Source organism: Peromyscus californicus, unplaced genomic scaffold, assembly GCF_007827085.1.
Source record: "Peromyscus californicus insignis strain IS unplaced genomic scaffold, ASM782708v3 Scaffold_7__1_contigs__length_154581171, whole genome shotgun sequence".
Lineage (NCBI taxonomy): Eukaryota > Metazoa > Chordata > Mammalia > Rodentia > Cricetidae > Peromyscus > Peromyscus californicus.
In genome coordinates this window covers 97,181,509-97,193,955 of record NW_026294595.1, presented here as the reverse complement: position 1 = coordinate 97,193,955, position 12,447 = coordinate 97,181,509, and the positions used below count along the sequence as shown (strand labels likewise).

Below are 12,447 nucleotides of genomic sequence, written 5' to 3'. Positions count from 1 at the left end.
CCACAGCCTGGAAGTGCTTCTAATAAACCTCCTTTTTATATATATTGAAAGAGAGATTCATTCTAGAAGCTCTGCTACTCCAGAGAACCCTGACTAATACAAAAGCTTAATCCAGAACCACTGTCAACAATCCAGCATTCATAAAGCAGCAACCAAATCCCAGGCCTGTAGATGAGGCTGTTTTGTTTGGCTTATAATGTTTTCCTAAATTCTGAATTACTTCCCAACATAGAAAATTTTAGAGATATCGCCTAAAAATGACCCTATGGTCTTACTGACAATAGGAAGCCCACATTCAACATTCACACATGGAAACACTTGGTTGGAACTAATAGTCAGTGGGGCCATCTCCACCCTACAAAAGGTTCCAGTTCACTGCCCCACCCAGCCTGGGTGAGTCATGTAAGTTACCTGTTCTGCCCTAGCTTGGATTTCAGCTTCTGTGCCCTGCTAATGGCAGTGAGAGCCTTGGAAGTTCTTAATGGAATGAAATTTAGACAGAGAAGCTGGGAGAATGAATTGGAGTACTTTAGGTAACTTCAGCATTTTCAAGTGTTCACTCCATGCCAGGCATTGTGCTAGGCACAGAGAAGAATCGATGAGAACCTGTCTGCTTCCACAGCAAAGCCCAGGAATATGACGATCCACTGGGTGGCTGTTTCAGGCACCAGCAAAGGCTGGGTCTCAGGCACAGGAAAGAATTAAAGTGCAAGTGAGACATTTGGGAGGAAAACAACTAGTTATGGGTGATAAAGAAGGAAGAATCTCAACCATGACATTATACCTACTGGTTCCATTGGATGTAATGAAGAAGACAAAAGCAACCCTATGAGATTACTCAGAGAGAAGCAAAGGTCCAAAGCATGATGTAAAATGAAAACTATGCCCCTTGAAAACAGAAGGGATCACACAGGCCTCGCCCCTGCTTTTGGCTCGCCTCCTCTTGAGTAATGTGGGGCTGGCCCTGCCTGCCTGTACATTCAGCAATTGGATTACTATATTGTTAACAAATAAAGGAAATGAAGCAATCCTCACTCAGCCCTGCATGAGAGGACTCTATGTGGGGTCCAGTCAATCCAAGCATTGCTTAAATATTAAGCTGTGAAGCAAGAATTGCAGTTGTGGACCAGGACTAAGCTGTACAAGAAACAGGAACAATTGCACACAGCTCTTCATAAGCTTTGCAGCCACATTGGTTCCTTAACTCTCCAGGGAGCACTGTAAGAATTGTCTTTGAGAAGGTAGCAACAGTCCTACCCGGTTATGAACCAGAACAACAACCAGCAGCCAGGCAGAATAACCCTAAAAAGGATAGAGTAGTGGCACATGGGTGATAATCATCAGCTCTCTAATTGGATTTAAGACCCACTCAAGAAGAGGGAAACTATGCCTGGTACTGGATCTTCAAGGAGAACCTACAACCACTACTTTACTAAACCAACATAATAATCTGAATATGTGTCCATATACCCACACATAAGTGTAGTCTGCTGCCCTCACCAAAGAACCTTTTCTTTGCAACAGATGGAGACCCCTAAAGAAAATCACAACCAATCAAAATGCAGAGCTATGGAGCCCAGTCCCAATGAATACATCTACAAAACACGCCTGCACCTAAGGCTGGGAGGACATTTCAGAAGGGAGCAGAAAGATTGTAAGAGCCATAGGATCAGGGAGTCTGCAGTGAGATTGTGTCTCCTAGTCACATCAGAAGCTACACACATGAAGTCTCACCAACATGACTGCCTAAACATGAGCCGAACAAGACGACACCAACAGACATGCCAAAGTGGATGGGAAAGACCACAAGGCCTCAACCCTGCACAAAGAACCTTGGGCAACTAAGGAATGCTGAGAGTGGAAGAAACATTGTCTCCCAGGGAAGAGCATGCAAGTTGTTTATCCAGCATCAAATGGTCAGCCTTGAACACATACAGACAAGTAACACTATACTGGCTGAGCAGGTTATATTTAGGAATATATATATATATATATATATATATATATATATATATATATATATGCACACATATATGCATATAACAATAATTAATGAAAAAAGAGTAATATACTCCCTGGGGGGTATGCAGAAGGGCTTGAGGGAGGAAAGGGAAGGGAGAAATAATGTAATCATAATCTCTAAAATTAAAAGAATAACAAGGCCGGGCGGTGGTGGCGCACGCCTTTAATCCCAGCACGCGGGAGGCAGAGCCAGGCGGATCTCTGTGAGTTCGAGGCCAGCCTGGACTACCAAGTGAGTTCCAGGAAAGGCGCAAAGCTACACAGAGAAACCCTGTCTCGAAAAACCAAAAAAAAAAAAAAAAAAAAAAAAAAAAAAAAAGAATAACAAAAAAAATTACCAATGAAGACTTCGTAATGAAGACATGACTCCCTCTGCTGATGAGAAATTCCCTCCAAGCTTAAGTACTTTGTAATATATGAAATATATATATATATATATATATATATATATATATATATATATAAAGCTGATTGTTTCACCAAGCAAAAATCAAAAATTATATTTATATAAAGGAAATATTTCGCCTTCAAAAAAGGAAACTGCACATCAATGAATTGCATTGCTTTAACTAAAAGTTAAGGGTTTTGACTGGAGCACACAAAACGTAAACAAGCCTTGTTTTCTGTTTGCTTCCATTTCCTCATTGCCAGGGGAACTTTATCCCTCACAGTCTAATGCATTATAGATAAAAACAAATGACTCCCTATGACTCCCTACTCCCTGCTACGTTGTGCATAGCAGGCCTCTAGGCAGGTTTCATGTCAAGATCTGTACAAATCCGTGTGGGCCTAGTCGCAGACCCTCTGGAAAGGGAGGTCTCCAGTGAATTAACTGGGTCACACAGCGAGGGTCAGCTTAGGCCCAGACTTCCTGAATCTGGTATTTGTTTCTTTGGGTGGATGGATGGATGGATGGATGGATGGATGGATGGATGGATGGATGGATGGATAGATGGATGGATGGATGGTTGAGATGCAGGCTGTCATGTAGCCCAGGGAAGACTCCAAGAGAAGGATAACCTTGAACATACATAAGTGCAGATAACTTTGAACTCCTAATCCTTCTGCCTCCATCTCCCAAATGTTGGGATTTATAGGTATTTAAGCCACCACACCTGGCTTCCTGAATCATTAAAATGATCACAATAAAATTACTCATCAGGCCAAAGTACACTGGGATTCAAAGGTACATGAAAGAAAGTTATGAAGGGTGGAGTGTCGCTGTAAACAGACTGGTCAATTACTTTGGCTTGCCATTATCCGGAATCCAGTGTGTGGAGTCTCAATGAGAAAAGACTTTTTAATTACAAGTTATATATCTGTTGTTTGAACCTAAACACTGAATTCGATCCTTAATAGTCAGGACACAATGAGATACACACAGGCACAGGTGTGTCAGGTTCCCTAACAGCTCACATCTCTCCTACATGTGACCTGATGGCACAATTACCCATTCACTAGGAAGCTTTATCTGAGGGCATGCCATGAGTCAGGACACCCAGGTCCACATTTCAGATTGTACCAGATAGGGCCCATCTTTAACCACTGTGGGACATGCTTTCTTCACACCAGGACGAAGGACTGGACTAGATGATTAAAGGCCTCTTACTTCCTAAAACTGCATTACCTTCTCATTGAGGAGGAAGAAGAGGTGAGAGTTCACAGCAGACATCCATTAGGGCTATTTGTCTATTGATTCCTCAGATTAAATTTCTGGGGCAAAGAATAGCAAGGTCAAATACTTAGGCCTGCAACATAATTAGGATGGAAAGCCGATGTCCCATTTCTGTACCATTATTCTCTGGGAAGCAGCTATGGTTAAGTGCATGATCCAAGGCATAAGAAATGCATAGGAGGCATCAATTGTGGAAAGTTTGCTGTGTGGAAGATATTGTAACATATACGTTATGTGATTTCTCATAGCAATCACTGAAGAGAGAATTGTGGACCCCATTTTATAAGCAAGAAAATGGAGGCTATAGGACCAGGGGTAGGTCACTTTGAGCTCAGAAAGGCCTTTAAGGTGAATTCTCTTGAACTTCAAGGCTTTTCTCTCTCTATTATTTAAAATAAGCTTAGATTTGAGGGACTGGGAAAATTTCATGATAATTCAGACTTAGACAGCTGAAGAATGGTGTGGGCTTCATCCATCTCAAGTATCATTCACATGCACACATGCTCACAGAAGTACAGACCAACTACAGGACCAACACTCCCACGGAAAGCTCTCACTGTCTATATTGGAGGTTTAGTTGGCTTTAGGCCTAGTCTGGGTAGCTTTTAGTAAATTGCCCACCATTCTCCTATTTACCAAATCTCCAGAGCCAAAGAGTTTTGTGATGGGTGAGAGGCAGTGTGAAAATAAAAAGAGGGAAGAGAAATGTGCATCTAGAAATGCTTTGTCATGGGTTCTGTCTCCATTATTTACAAGACATTTCCTGTATTACAGTACATCTGATTAACAAGCCTACACATGGGCAAAAGAAACTTTTGGAATCCTACTTTCCTATCAAGATGGTGTCTTCTCTCTGGTGGGCCAGACCCACCACAGACCCAAGAGCCCTTACTGGCATTTTGCACTCCCAAGTCCCCGTGTGTTTATGGAGTCGCTCCACCAAGTTCAAAAGAAGCAGTTCATCTTAAATAGTCATTTCCCTAGCCTCCAGCTGTCTCCTTGATGGCATCACAAGCCACCCCCTTCAAGTCATCCAGCAAATCTTTGATGTACCAGATCAGGGGACACAGGGGTGATGGCCAATACTGGGAAGAGAAACAGATGAGATCTAAAAATGGTCAGTACTGCATCCCTCCACATCAAGTTCAGTTTGGGTGATTTTCAAGTATAGGGAGGTGTTAGGCTTGTTTTGTTGCAGGGGTGGGGGGTGGCTTTTTTTTTCTCCTCCTTAGGTGAAGCAGATGTCCAAAGAAGCCCAGAATAGAGGACACAATGTTAGTTAAAGGAAATGTTAAGCCCCAGAAACCAAGTTGCCTAACTGGTACGGCAAAACCGTTTCTACTAACAGGGTATCTGGATAGATTGGGTCCCATTCATCTGAATAAAGGAAAAAATTTTTACCTTCACCGCCGTCTATTTGAAATTTAACATCTTCCTCGAGTTTTGTGTAGGCAGTCAGCCACAGCAATATCAGCAGCATTTATGACCTTTTAAAAAGTATTTTCTTACACTACAGGGTGTGCCTATGTCTCGAATTCTATGTTCCCTAGTATTTCAAAATTGTAATAGTTATTTGCTTTTTAAAACATACATTACATGATATTCTTCTAATATTTTAGCAGCTGTTTTCTTTCATCATAGTCTACCTTTAATTTTGTGCTTTTTGAGAGGGGCTGGCGAGGTGGCTCAGTGGTTAAGAGCTCTAACAGAGGACTTCCAGATGACTGGGGTTCTATTCCTAGCACCCAGATGACAGCTCGCAGCCAACTATAACTCCAGTTCCGGGGGTCTGACGGGTATTAGGCACACACCTGTTGCACAGACATACATGCAAGCGAAACAGCCATACACATGAAATAAAATAATAAAGTTTAAAGAAGAAAGGAAAACTCTTCTGAGAAAGAGTCCTTCGTTTTCCCCCAAACTCAAAACTGCCCAAACCTGACACAATAATGGGTCAGAATCCTGCGTCTACAGAACCCTGCGCAAACTCGCTTGAGTCTGTGAGCCCTAGAAGCTGGGGTGGAACTCCTCGGGTAAGTAAAAGAAAGATAAAAAGGTCCCACCGAAGAGCCGTTCCCCCACTTTACACCAATTGCCAATCAGCCCAGCCTGTGCTCCTCCGCTGACCCCCAGCTTCCCGGGCACCCTCCCCGCCACCACCCCCCATCCCCCGCGACTCTCTGACTGCACCCGGCTCAATCTCAACCTCTGCAGGCTAAGCGCGGTGCTGAGTGACAACCAACAAGTGGAACTAACTCTCCTGAAATTCCCACGCACCAAGACCACAGGTCCTGGCGGTGTGGGTGGGGAGGGTGCCATGGCCACCCGCTCCACATTGCTGAGGCTCAGCCACTCCCGAGAAAGCTCTAGAGTCCCAGATCCGTGTGCTTGAAGCGGTGGGTGTCAGGGGTTGGGAAGGAAGAGAGGCGGCCCGGGAGCGCAGGGACTGAGCAGAGACAGCGAGCGGACTGTGAGGGGTGACAGCGTCCCAGGGCCAAGGGCCAGAGCTCTGTGGGATGCGTCTTACCGGGCTGAGCGTCACCGTGGGCCCCAGCGCTGGCGCAGCAGAAACTTCAGTGGCGCTGGAGCTCTGGCCTCCCTGGGGCCCCGCCCGGCTGCGGGGGGGCTGGGGGGCGGGGGCGGGGCGGGGACGGAGGACGGGAGCAGGGACAGTCACCCCACCCCCCCATACACACACACACACACACACACACACACACACACACACACACACTCACGCCCAGGAAAGGCCGCCCCGGGCGTTGCCCAGTCCCAAACCGCTCGAATAGCCAGCACCCTGGAGCAGGCTCTGTCACCTGAGACCTGGGTGGCCCTTGCTCCCTGGCCACAACCGTGCCCCGTGCCGCGCGACTGTTCCCACGCAGCCCAGACGCTTTTCCCACGCCGGTGGTGCAGACAAGGCCACTGCCACTCACAGCCGCGCGGTGACCTTCCTCGGAAACCTGCTGATCATGGGGAATTGTACTTTTGTCGCCCAACGGGTCACGGTTCCGCCCCTTCTAGGGAGTACTGTTCTAAGGTTTGCAAGCTAAAACCCGTGGCCTTCTGTATTTATTAAAGCAAATACCGTCCCTAAAGTTGCTGCCGTCTCAGCTTTAAAAACTTCAGAGAATATGCAAATACCACTAGCTTAAAAAATAAAAAAATAAAAAGTGTAACTATGTTTCTTTTGCACTTGTTTGGTTTTGTGCATTTTAATAGTTTTTGAGTCTCTTGTTTCAAACTTTCTGTCTTCACTCTGAAGGATCTATGGTAAGATCATCTGGTCACATGACTACAAATGCAGACTGTGGGTTTAATGGTAACCCCGTGACAATTGCTCGCACCTGAAGCTCTGCCTCCTCCATGACTTTCTGCCATAACCGTTTCCAGGTAAAGAACCTGGAAACAAAACAAAATGAAATCTGTCTTTTACTGACAGATCTATTGCTGGTAACAGTGTATTAAGACTATGTAAAATTCCTCAATGCTTGCCATAATCTTATCTAAAACTGAATTTATTTTACCAATATAATGTTTCACATACTTGAAAGTTTAGGCAAGGAACAAGGCATCAGAAAAATTGTTCAGGCCTGGGCACAGACAGTTCACTGTGGTATGGTACTGCACTCAGCACCAGAGGCTGGCATCTCTGCTTCCCGCCTTCTAAATGCCAACAATTGTAGCCAAAATTTTTGACAAAAATAAAACTCTACACACAAGTATTTCCAAATTGATTCACCTTACTCTCCATTTCTCTTTCCTTCTCCATCCCCATGAAGAAAGCCCTGGTTCCTGTGGAAAGGAATCAAGGGGTTATCTGCTTGCAGGGTGTTTTGAGGTTGGTGGCTGGAGAATTGCATTAACAGGTATGACCTAAACAGTTCCCACGCACTGGGGTGTCTGTGTATCATTCTATTATATTACTCAAGACCCTTCTTTCCATCAGAGAGCAGGGGTTGGGACTTGCCTACCAGACATTAAGGATTTAATTGCCATTCTGTTTTAATTGTTATTACATTTTATTTACTTTTTGTGTCGGGGTATATACATGTACACGTGTGTGCCCTTGGTGTACAGGTGGAGGTTAGAGAAGAACCTCCTGAAGTCATCTGTCCTTCTACCAGGTGGTGGATCCCAGGTCATCAGGCTTAGAACCAGGCATCTTTACCTGCTGGATCATCTCACCAGCCTTTCATCATGGGATGGTAATTCTCCCAGTCCTTGCCTGCTGAGTGCCAAGTAAGCCCCATGACTGCTGTCTGGACCTGCGCTTGATTCCTACCCATATGAAGTTTCCAGAGTGAAGAGTGTGCAGTTAGGGAGCTGGGAAACTAAGAGAAATATTAAAGGATGACAAGAGGGCATATGGGGGCAGGGCTGGGACTACATGGGGGGAGGGCTAGGAATACATTGGGGGAGGGCTGGGACTACATGGGGGGAGGGCTAGGACTATGGGGGGGGAGGTGCTGGGGCTCAGAGGAACAAATCCCTATGCAAGAAGATCCAGGGTAAAGGACATGCATGGGTTCTGGGAAGCCATGCAGACCTGTGCTAGGAAGGGAGGGCAGGCAGCAGGAATGAGCAGCAATAAAGAATGGAAGGGATAATGGAAGACTCTGTGTCAAGAGTGAAGACCCTGGAATAAGGGAAAGGCAGCGTGATTCTGTGGGTATGCAGCTTTAAACGCACCTGCTTGCAGCCCATTAAGCAAGCCCCGCCCTCACACACCCCCCCCCCCCCCCGAAGCAAATGCTTCCTTGGGTGAATGTGTAGCTAGAGAAGTGGCTTCTTCTGCCCCAGTAAACCCTCCTAGCTGTGATAGTCACCCATCCAAAGAGACGCTAATCATCACCAGCTGCTATGAGACTTATTGGGAGTTGGGGGCGGGGATTTCTGCACTGAGCGGCACTCACTGTCTGTTCTGCCAGACCACCAGGAAGTCCCCTAACCGGAAAGGAAGTGAGCAGAAATACAGAGAATATGATTACTTTTTCACATGTGACCTTTAAAAGGTAGTTCCAATCTCTCTTAGACTGCTGCTTTCCTCGTAGCCAAACTGCTTGTAAAATAACCAAACTGCTATCAAGCTACAAGGCGGTCAGAGCTTCTTCATCTGTGTCACAGAAGATCAAGTTGTTTTCCAGGCAGAAAGCACTCGTGTACACACAGGGACTTTACAAATACAAAGTGCCCCAGTCCAATTAGCATTCTTGGTTGCAAGCAAGAAATCGGCTAGGTTGAGGAGAGGTTATTAGAAAGTTTTCATCAAATGCTCGGGTGATGGTGGCCAGGGATGTGAACTTGACTTGAGTAATTTCTAAAGAATCAAAGAGCCTGAACATTTTTTTGATGATGCTGTTATTTTTTTCTCCTTAAAAAAATAAAATTTATTTTCTTTTTGAGATTTTCATACATTAGTATCATATTTATACCATTTCTCCTTTACCTTCTCCCCTCTGCAACCCCTTGTTTGTCCCCCTCAAATTTATGATCTCTCTTCTTTAACTATTATTTATACACCACACACACACACACACACACACACACACACACACACAGAGTCCATTTAGTGTTGCTCATATGTATATGTGTTTAGGACTGACCTATGAAATATCAAGGGACTCACCCCAAAGAAGACTAATTTCCCCCTTTCTTAGCATCCATTAATTGCCTGTAGCTCTTCATCTAGGGTAAGGCCTGTGAGATTTCTTTCTTCCACACTGGGTGTCAACTTGTTTAGGTGACCATATTGTTGAAATTTTATGACTGCAGCTCCCTTTCATATATGGAAAACACTATTTCACGGCAGACATCCTGGCCCTTTTACTCAAAATTTTTCCATCCCTCTTCCACTATGTACCCTGAGCCTTAGATGTAGGGGTTATGTTGCAGATTTATCTGTTAGGAATGCAGACCCCAAACAGTTGTTTTTGTCATTTTAATCAGTTGTGGCATTCTGTGATGTTCTCCATCTACTGCAAAAAAAGAAGCTCCTTTGGTGAGGGCTGAGGGCTACATTTGTCTGTGAATATAAGGATAAATACTTATAATTGAGTTGGGAATGTTACTGTTTAGAAAAGTGTCAGTAACAGGTCTTCTGGGGTTCATGACCTCACCAGTCATTGTTAGTTGGCTTGGTTTACAGGATCAATCACAAATTCCTTCCAATTGAGAGATCATTAAGTCTGATTAGACAGCTATTGGTTATCCCCAAGATATAAGTGCCACTATTGCATCCTTGGGTATATCTTGCCATATTGATCATTGTCAGAAGCAGGCTGGCCACTCCTAGGATATTCCCAACAGCACCACAAATGACTATAAAGTGAGTGCCACAAATATAAAAGAAGCCAAGAATCCAAGTCTTCAAAGAAAGTGTCCACTTGGCTGACTGTACATAAACAACTAATATCATAGCTGCCAGGACAGGAAGAGCACATGCTTGGTCTTGTTGCTTGCACTGGGACTACCATGGTGGGTGTTCTGTCCCAAATGGGAAGCGGTTGAGTACTGAACAGTGGGGGACAGAGCACAATGTCTGCTATGGGCTTTATAAATACAAGGTCTTTATTCACATACATTATTTACCATCTCTCTAAGCAAAGTAATATAGTAAAATTCTCAGCCCTTCAGCCAGAAAGGGTTCTGCTAAGGACCCACATAGTAGAGTACTGAGAGCAGGGTGGGGCTCAGGCACATCACCTTTCTCAAGGAGAACATACTAACTGGCCTCAATTAGCTGCATTAGCAGATAGATCATTTTTTAAGTTCCTGCCTCATATGACCCTTGTAAAACAAAACTAGTTAATATTTAAAACTGACTGGCACTGTACCTGGCATAGAAAAAGTATTCAGTTGATGACTGCTGTTTGCATGGTTTTTATTGTTACTGGGTCATTATGTTATTACTGTGATTTGAATGCTTGTCCCCTCCAAAGCTCATGCTGGAATTTTATTGCCATTATAGCAATATTAAGAGGTGGGACCTTTGAGGTGATTGTGTTATGAGGGCTACACAATCATAGGTGTAGCTGATGGCATTATATAAGACTAAGTTCTAAGCATAATGGGAAAAAGTACATGTTGCATGCACAAGCCTAGCCACCTGAGTTCATCAGCAAGATTGAAATGATTCACCATATACAAGGGATCCACAAGAAGGTTATTAGGTTTCTTATCAGAAATTAGGGACCAAAAGGCAGTTAGCCAATCTATTCCAAGTCTCCACCAAGAATCCTCTATCCATCAAACCTGTCATTCAAAGATGATGGAGACATACGTTTGTCACTGGCCTACCTAGCCTTCAGTGCCTGATCCCATATTTAGATATCTGAAGAACCTTGCAATACTGGTTTGTTCATGTGGCTCTTCCCTGAATGATTTCTCCATTTCAGTCCCAAATACTAAAATCTACAACTTGCCTTCATAACTCAAGTAATCAGAAAAAGAATAACAAGCTAAACCCTAAATTAGCAGTTTAATAACAAAATTAAAACCAAGATAATTTAAAAGAAATATAGAAAAATGACAAAACTTTAAAAAAAATTGAAAAGATCTGAAATTGACAGATCTTTAGCTGGGTGTAAAGAGAGCACAGCACAATGGCGCACACCTGCGATCCAAGTTACTTGAGAAACTGAAGCAAAATGGAAATTTTGAGGCTAGTCTGAGCAACATAGTGACCTCTCCCATAAGGGGATATTTATAGAAAGAACATTCAAATTACTACAATAAAAAATATAAATTTGGATTATCGTAGTTTGAATGTGAACTGTTTCCCATAGGTGGATAGATTAACACTTGGTCCCCAGGTGGTGGCACTGTCTCAGAAGGTTCTGGAACCTTCTCTTCACTCTTGCCTTCTCGATTGCAGACGCAATGTGACCAGCAGCATCCACACGTGCCAGCTGCTGTGCTTCCCCTGTTGTGTGGACTGTGTCTCCTAGAACTGTAAGCCAGAGTAAATCCTGAATTAAGTTGCTTCTTGTCGGGCATTTTGTGACATAATGAGAAAACTAATACAGAGAGATGTAACTACCAACTCTACAGAAATACAAAGGATTGTAAGAATGAACAATTATAAACTCGTAAATTTGATAACCTGTGTGAAATGGACAAATTCCAAAAATCACAGAACTTACCAAGACTAAATCATGAGGACATAGATCTTCCAAATAGATTAATAACAAGTAAGCAGATTGAACCAGTGATTTAAAAAAATAAATCTCTGCAAAGAAAGGCCCTGGACATGATGGCTTCCCAAAAGAATTCATTTAAAGAACTAACTCCAAGTTTTCTCAAACTTCCCCCAAAAAACTAAGTAGGAAGAACTATTTCTTAACTCATTCTAAAGACCCTAGAAAAGAAATTATGTTGTTTATGATAAGTGACACAAAAGTTCTCAATAAAATACTAGCATATTAATAAAATGAACTAGGCAGCATATTAATAGAATTATACACCATGACTATTAAGTAAGCTTTATTCTTGGAACTCAAGGATGAGTTCACATACAAAACTGATCAATGTAATATACATTATTAACAAAATGCAGGAGAAAATACGTATCATCTCAGCTAAAGGAGCAATATTGCATGTTGTACATGTTGCATGCACAAGTCTAGCCACCTGAGTTGATCAGCAAGACTGAAATGATTTGCCACATACAAGGGATCCACAAGAAGGTGGATCCAATATATAAGTGCTGCTGTTGCATCTTTGGGCATATCTTGCCATATTGATCA

General features: G+C 43.4%; 1 protein-coding gene across 3 annotated transcripts in view; it reads right to left on the bottom strand.

The window, feature by feature from the left end:
- Window positions 1–6,618, bottom strand: part of Sqor (sulfide quinone oxidoreductase) — a 41,958-nt gene extending 35,340 nt beyond the window's left edge. For 2 of the 3 annotated variants that reach the window (XM_052725381.1, XM_052725383.1), the window contains exon 1: window positions 6,228–6,337. The gene's annotated coding sequence lies outside the window, so the exon portion shown is untranslated. Of the gene's footprint in view, window positions 1–6,227; window positions 6,338–6,516 lie in introns of those variants that run through there. The other variant, XM_052725382.1, reaches the window with a different exon arrangement.
- Between the last annotated feature and the right edge of the window lie 5,829 nt (window positions 6,619–12,447).